General features: G+C 43.0%; 1 pseudogene; it reads left to right on the top strand.

Moving 5' to 3' along the window:
* Nucleotides 1–2,131: 2,131 nt before the first annotated feature.
* Nucleotides 2,132–8,251, top strand: part of LOC113225242 — a 10,693-nt pseudogene continuing 4,573 nt past the window's right edge.

Here is an 8,251-nt window from a genome sequence, read left to right as displayed (position 1 = left end):
GTGCTGGGATTATAGGCCAGAGCCACCACACCAGGCATTTTTATCATCTTTTAAGTCGCTATAAAAATATTTATCTTCCAAAGGTTTTGATAAAAATTAAAACACATAGAATTGTTCAAAGCAAATAGTAGAAGAGAAGTTTAGTTTTCTCATGTCCCTCTTTAACTCCATCTTTTGGTCTTACAAAAGATGCCCTGCTAACTTTCAAACCTTTCCTGGTGAGTTCAAGTCTCAAACATCAATTGCCTCATTATAATTAGGCCCTCATAACCATTTATTCTTTGGGAAACTCAAGGTCACTCTTTTGAGGTTTGGTTATTTATTTATTTATTTTTTTTTACTGCGGCTTTCTTTTCATTTCTACTGCCTAGCAGGACTGGGAGGAGATGGCAGTACCTAGTTACATGCTTCACATCCACTGGTCAAAGTACAGGCTTGTTCGTAATGGATTATACTGAGAAATATAGCAAATGACTCTGTGTTTTGTGACTCCTGTCCCTCCATACACCCACCTGCATACTTCCTGTCATGGCTATGAACTATGAAACTTGGTGGGCTGTGAGTTTATAGGTTTCTTTCTTTCTTTCCTTTTTTTTGAGACAGTGTCTTAATCTGTCACTCAGGCGGGAGTGCGATGGTGCAATCACGGCTCACTGCAGGCTTGGCTTCCTGGGCTCAGGTGATTCTCCCATCCTAGCCCCCTGAGTAGCTGGACTACAGAAGTGCACCACCACACTTGGTTGATTTTTTCGTATTTTTGGTAGAGAGAGGGTTTTGCTATGTTGCCCAGGCTGGTCTTGAACTTCTAGGCTCAAGTGTTCTGCCTATCTCGGCTTCCCACAGTGCTGGGATTACAGGTGAGCCACCACGTCCTTTTGTGATAAAGCTAATTAAGTGAGAGCAATAGAAAAAGCAATAGAGAATGCATTCTCTCCCCTGCCCCCATTAGTTATCACTTAATTAAAACTATTCCCATTTTCTAGATGAATAAATTGAACCTGTTGACAAACGTGTACGGCTGCTTTGAAAGGCATGGGAATACCTTTAAACCTTAAGCACATGCTCCATTTTTTTGGTGTTAAAACATAGTGCCCATGCCTGTAATCCCAGAACTTTGGGAGGCCGAGGCAGGCAGATTGCCTGAGGTCAGGAGTTCAAGACCAGCCTGACCGACACGGTGAAACCCTGTCTCTACTAAAAATACAAAAGTTAGCTAGGTGTGGTGGTGGGTGCCTGTAATCCCAGCTACTCGGGAGGCTGAGGCAGGAGAATCGCTTGAACCCAGGAGGGGGAGCTTGCAGTGAGCCGAGACTGGGCCATTGCACTCTAGTCTAGGCAACAAGAGTGAAACTCCGTCTCAAGAAAACAAAAACAAAAACATAGCTACTTATCTGCATTATCACAACATGAAGCTGAGTACACTCCAGCTAGCACAGCCATTTTTAGTGAACAGTTTCAGCCTGGATCATAATTCCCTCAGGCTCAAATCTTTAGGTTTTAGCAGCTTAAGTGTACACAATATAGAGAAGGGCTTTGTTTGGGGCTTGGAAAACAGGAAATCATTAGGCATCTTTAAAATGTTCAGAATATTTGAATGAATGCAACTGCACTGCAACTTGCTAATGTAAAATATTAGATGAACCCTAAGTAACAACAACAGCTTGGAGAGACTCTAATAGTCCCTCTTTAATTTTGTTGCTGACACCTGGCAACATTTGGAACTATAAATAGAGTAGCAGGGACAGGGAAGAAAGCCAAAGAGATTTCCTGTTGCTGTCTCAATACATAAAATGAGGTCTTTAAAGAAAGCAGAAGAAAAATCACATCTGGAAAAAAATCAGGGGCCCATTCTACTGAAAAATGCACCTGCTATAGGCTCTAGCAGAGTATATTGTAGTTTAAACACCCTGAATTCTGGTTAGATTTGTAGGACTTGCCATAATTATGGGTGAAGCTGCAGGAAGCTGCTTAATCGTTTCAATATTAAAACTTGATTTAGAGCCCCAAGACTCCAGGCTATAAAATTAGGGTGCAGGAGCACTGCCTCCTCTATTTGGGTTTCCATCCCAATTATCCAACGTTGGATAAAGCAGAGGGAATAGAACAAAGAAGGGAGGTAGAGGGTTACAAAATGGCCTTGACTGGGCCCTGGGTAAGGATCCAATTAGTGGTGTCAGCAAAGTAACCTATAGCCAGAGGATATTCTAAAAATTCTGCTTAATAGATAGACTATTAAATTTACTACCAGGCAGACAGAAACAGAATCTCTGCCTCTGTCTCATGTGAATTGGCTTCTTCCTTAATTTTCCCTCTTTCAGAAATCTACGAATATATGAAGCAGAAATCATGACTTTTGGTAGACTGAATCATCTGTTAGCAATTGTGAAGGTGTCAAGAGCATAAACCGAGAACGTTAAGCAGACTGGGCTTCAGTCTCAGCCCTGCTTCCACTAGCCTTGTGATTTTTTTTTTTTTTTTTTTGACGGAGTTTCACTCTTGTCTCCCAGGCTGAAGTATAGTGGCGAGATCTTGGCTCACTGCAACCTCCACCTCCTGGGTTCAAGCGATTCTCCTGGCTCAGCCTCCGGAGTAGCTGGGATTACAGGTGCGCGCCACCATATCTGGCTGGCTAATTTTTTGTAATTTTAGTAGAGACGGGGTTTTGCCATGTTGGGCAGGCTGGTCTTGAACTCCTGACCTCAGGTGATCTGTCCACCTTGGCCTCCCAAAGTGCTGGGATTACGGGAGTGAGCCACCGCGCCCGGCCTAGCCTCATGATCTTACTTAGGCTTCCCAAGTCTTGGTTTCCAAAAATCCTCACCTCATAAATACGCTGTGAGAATTAAATAAGATGATCCCCATCAAGAGGCTAGTGTAGTGCTGATGCTTAACCCCTTTTAGTTTCTTCCCTTCCCCTGAATACTGAGACATTTATTTTTTGGATAAATTTATTTAAGTTTTTTTTTTCTTTATTATTTTAACATTGCTGTTATGCTAGAAGAGAAAAAAAAATCGCAGTGTTTTCTTACACAGGGGAAACTCCAGCCATCTCAAATTTAGGAGTAAATTTAATGATGCACAAGTCTAAAACGTTTCTCTATAGCCAAGTTTCTAATCCTTGTCTTGTACCAAAGGAGTCTAAGAGATTCGAGCATAATATTCAGCTATTTTAATAGGATTTCTAAGACTGTGAATTGGCTTATTACACAGGAAGCTCCTTCTTTTCATGCTGGGGTTGAAAGTCAACAATTTTTCCTAAGGATTATAGGATTACCTTTTATACTGTATTTCATAAACTGTTATAAGAACTAAGGAACTCAATAAATGTTAAATATTGATACCAAATGTGAGTTTTCTTCTTCTTCTTCTTTAACACAAATGTATTAAACTGTGAATCTTTAAGGTTCTCTATCCAAGTCATTTATCCCAACTTAGTCTAGCAAAAAAAAAAAAAAAAAAAAAAAAAAAAAAACTGAAAAACTCACAAAATCCTTTATTTTCAAGTGGTCAAGCAAAACCAAATTGACCCAGAAGAGGGATACCCTCTTCTTTGCGACATTTTCTCTGCACGTGACCCAGCCTGAGCAGGACTCTAACTTCTATCAGTTTTCTTTTATTAACCTCTGATAGCAGCACACACTAGTTGCTCCAAATGAAATCTTTCCATGCTATGGAGCAGTAAAAGATTCTGTGTGTCACAGAACTTTGCAGGGAAAGTTTCGGTGCATCCATACCAGAAGAAAAGTGATGTTTATTACCACATGTTATCAGTGTTGAGACACACATTTAACATTTCTGAAATTGGGATGTGTCTAGGGCATCATATATGAGCGATCTTACTGTCTAGGACATCTTACGTTAATTGTCAGCTGGGGTAGATGTGACTAGTTGCCATTGCCCAGGTATGAGAGTCCTACATTGTTAGGACTTGTTTCACTCTTGTTGCCCAGGCTGGAGTGCAGTGGCGCAATCTCGGCTCATTGCAACCTCTGCCTCCCGGGTTGAAGTGATTCTTCTGCCTCAGCATCCCGAATAGCTGGGATTACATACCTGTGCCATCACGCTTTGCTAAGTTTTTTGTATTTTTAGTAGAGACGGGGTTTCTCCATGTTGGTCAGGCTGGTCTCGAACCCCCAACGTCAGGTGATCCTCCCACCTTGGCCTCCCAAAGTGCTGGGATTACAGGCGTGAGCCACTGCGCCTGGCCGAGAGTCGCACATTATTATTCCTGGTGGAGTGACTGGGAAACTGCAACTCCTCAGCATTGCAACCAGTGGATCATTTCAGGAACATTTGAGAAAGACTATAAATCCTGGTTGTGGATTAGAAATCTTATACTGACACTTTATAGTGAGATGAGAGAAGTCCCCGGAGATCACAGTGTTCTTTTGCTCTGATGGTATAATGGACAAGGTTGGTGGAAAAGCTTGGGCATCAGTAATACTGAGTTGAAAAGTAATTCAGAAAATCCAACCTGTGAATGTGAGGAAATATTAGGAATATCTTGACCAATTTATTTTACTTACATCTTCCTTTTAATAAAAGCACAAGAATGCATGTAGATGGTATTTAAAGCCGTGAGATAGCATGAAATCCCCAAAGGAGTGAAGACAAAGGAGGAGGCGGGTGCAGCGGCTCACACCCGTAATCTCAGCACTTTGGGAGGGTGAGGCTGGCGAATTGCTTGAGCTCTAGAGTTTAAGATCACTCTGGGCATGAACTGGTGAAATTCACATGGTGAAACCCCATCTCTACAAAAAATACAAAAACATTAGCCAGGTGAGATGGCGTGTGCTTGTAATCCCATCTACCTGGGAGGCTGAGATGGGAGGATTGATAGAGCACGTGAGGTCAAGGCTGCAGTGAGCCATGATCCAGCCCTTGTACTCCAGCCTGGGAGACAGTGTGAGACCTTCTCTCAAAACAAAACAAAACAAAACAAAACAAAACAAAACAAAACACCAGAAAAAAACCAAAAAACCAAAGGAGTTAGGTATCCTGAAAGCTAGGACAGAAAGCATTTCAAGAAGGGGAGAGGCATCAGGTTAGTCAAATGCTTCAAAGAGGTCAAATATGATGGCTGAGGATTGACTGGTGAATTTAGCCATATGGATGTTACTGAAGACCTGATAGGTGCAGTTTGGTGTTTGCAGTGGGGTTGGCCTGATTGTAGTGGGATCTAAAGAGAATTCTAGGGGAGGAATAGCAGACTGGGAGTATAGATCATTTTATTTTATTTTATTTTTTTTCTGAGACAGAATCTCTCTCTGTTGCCCAGGCTGGAGTGCAATGTCATGATCTCGGCTCACTGCAACCTCCGCCTCCCGGGTTCCCGCCGTTCTCCTGCCTCAGCCTCCCGAGTAGCTGGGACTACAAAAGACTGCCACTACGCCCAAGTAATTATTTTTTTATTTTTAGTAGAGACGGGGTTTCACCATATTGACCAGGCTGGTCTTGAACTCCTGACCTTGTGATCTGCCTGCCTCGTCCTCCCAAAGTGCTGGGATTATAGGCGCAAGCCACCACCCCCGGCTAGAATTTTCCTGTGTTTTTAAAAAAGAAGGCTGGGCACAGTGGCTTATGCCGGTAATCCCAGTACTTTGGGAGGCCGAAGGGTGGGGGGTCGGATCACAAGGTCAAGAGATTGAGACCATCCTGGCCAACATGGTGAAACCCCATCTCTACTAAAAATACAAAAATTAGCTGGGCATGCTGGCTCATGCCTGTAGTCCCAGCTACTCGAGAGGCTGAGGCAGGAGAATTGCTTGAACACAGGAAGTGGACGTTGCAGTGACCCAAGGTCGTGCCACTGCACTCCAGCCTGGTGACAGAGCGAGTCTCCATCTGAAAAAAAAAAAAAAAAAAAGAAAGAAAAAGAAGAGAAAAGAGAACATAGCTAGAACAGAAGTAGTTTTGTTTTTGTGTATTGATAGCAAAACAGAGTGTTGATAAACTTGTCCAACTGAGGCTGGGTGTGGTGGCTCACTCCAGTAATCTCAGCACTTCTGGAGGCCGAGGCAGGCAGATCACCTGAGGTCAGGAGTTGGAGACCGGCTTGGCCAACATGGCAAAACCCCGTCTCTACTAAAACTACAAAAATTAGCCGGACATGGTAGCGGGAGCCTGTAATCCCAGCTATTGCAGAGGCTGAGACAGGGGAATCACTTGAACCCAGGAGGTGGAGATTGCACTGAACTGAGATTGCACCACTGCACTCCAGCCTGGGTGACAGAGCGAGACACTGTCTCAAAAAAAACAAAATGAAACAGAGCTGCTGAAGTCATTTCTATTTTAGAAAGGTTGTAGGCATGAGTTTTTCTACATATTAACAACAATTTATGGTAATTTGTGAAATGTTTTTCTGTTTCCAGGCGGCGGAGATTGCACTGAACTGCGATGGTGCCACTGCACCCTAGCCTGGGAAACAGAGCAAGACTCCGTGTCAAAAAACTAAAAAAAAAAAAAAAATTGTCCAACTGAAAGAGGAGAAAAAAAATTAGAGAGGAGAGATTTGCCTAGGGTGGTGCAGGTTGTAGTGGGCAAGTGGAAAAATTGGGTTTCGTAAGGAGATACTGAAAATGCATTTTCAGACTTGCCAATCATGTTTTGTGCCATTCTCTCCTGTTCTTCTCTTTGCCTGAGTCCATTCTGTCTTTCATTGATAGCAACTCCCATTTTTATCTATTCAGTAAAGTGTTTTCTTTTTATCCCAGCTCATGAATTCACAGAGATCTCTCTCTCCTCTGAATTCATTGCTCTTGTAATCTGTTCCATTAAATTGATTATTAGTCATTTTTTTCTATGCACAGCTGTCTTTTCCATTAAATTGTAAGCCCCTTGATAGTAGAAATCATGCCCCGCCTATGGTAAGTACCCAGTAAAGCTCGCTGACTCTGTCTCTGCCACTTTCACTGAGAATGATTTCCTTCCTTATAATTCCCTAAGGAGAAAAGCCTATTATTACTCTCCAGGTGAAGGTCCTTCATGTGTTAAAAAGCACTATTAAACTGCTGCTTGGTCTTATCTATTTCATTCTTTAATTCTCTGTTTTCTTTTCTTTTCTTTTTTTTTTTTTTTTGAGACGGAGCCTATATCTGTCGCCCAGGCTGGAGTGCAGGGGTGCGGTCTCGACTCACTGCAACCTCCGCTCCTGGGTTCACTCCATTCTCCTGCCCAGTAGCTGGGACTACAGGCACCCGCCACAACGGCCGGTTAATTTTTTGTGTTTTTGGTAGAGATGGGGTTTCACCGGGTTAGCCAGGATGGTCTCGATCTCCTGATCTCGTGATCCGCCCGCCTAGGCCTCCCAAAGTGCCGGGATTACAGGCGTGAGCCACTGCGCCCGGCCTTAATTCTCTGTTTTCATTTCTACTTTTTAAATTCTGTTGTTGGTTTCTTTCCTTTGGCACCTCTCCACATGCATCTCTTTTTCTTTTCATTCTCCTTTTTAAATGTACTTCCTTTGTTCCTTTATTCCTCTGTGAGTTTAACTGGGGAATCAAAGATGTGTGCAGAAGATGGGAACCCAGAACAGATTGAGGAGTAGCTGCTTTCTACCAGAGTGCGGACAAAGTGTGGGGGCGCTGACCAGATCGTGGAGCAGGGGGTGTGTGGGTGTATGTGTGTGTGTATGTGTGTGTGTGTGTGTTTGTGTATGTGTGTTTATGTGTACGTGTGTGTGTTGACATTCCAGGTAAAGGGAAGAATGTGTAAAAAGGTACAGAGATAAAACCATGACATTTTGTCTCATACATAGATATTTATTCTCTAGCCCTCAAATATTTGTTAAATGAATAAATCAATGACTTAACTACTCTCATAACGATCAATTTTTTTTTTTTTTTTTTTGAGACAGACTCTCCCTCTGTTGCTCAGGCTGGAGTACAATAGCGCAATCTTGGCTCACTGCAACCTCCGCCTCCCAGGCTCAAGTGATTCTCCTGCTCAGCCTCCGGAGTAGCTGGGATTACAGGCATGTGCCACCGCGGCTGGCTAATTTTTGTATTTTTAGTAGAGACGGGGTTTCACCATGTTGGCCAGGCTGGTCTCGAACTCCTGACCTCAGGTGATCCAACCACCTCAGCCTCCCAAAGTGCTGGGATTACAGGTGAGAGCCACAGCACCCGGCCTCAATCAATTTTTTTCTGTCAATGAGGGCTAACCACTAGTTTTCTTTCTATGTAAACACAGGCACAGGTGCATCTTTTCTTTCTTTCTTTCTTTCTTTCTTTCTTTCTTTCTTTCTTTCTTT

The sequence above is a fragment of the Piliocolobus tephrosceles genome, unplaced genomic scaffold, assembly GCF_002776525.5.
Source record: "Piliocolobus tephrosceles isolate RC106 unplaced genomic scaffold, ASM277652v3 unscaffolded_19, whole genome shotgun sequence".
NCBI classification, from domain to species: Eukaryota; Metazoa; Chordata; class Mammalia; order Primates; family Cercopithecidae; genus Piliocolobus; species Piliocolobus tephrosceles.
The sequence above is the reverse complement of the archived record's forward strand: the minus strand, read 5'-3'. Positions and strand labels throughout refer to the sequence as shown.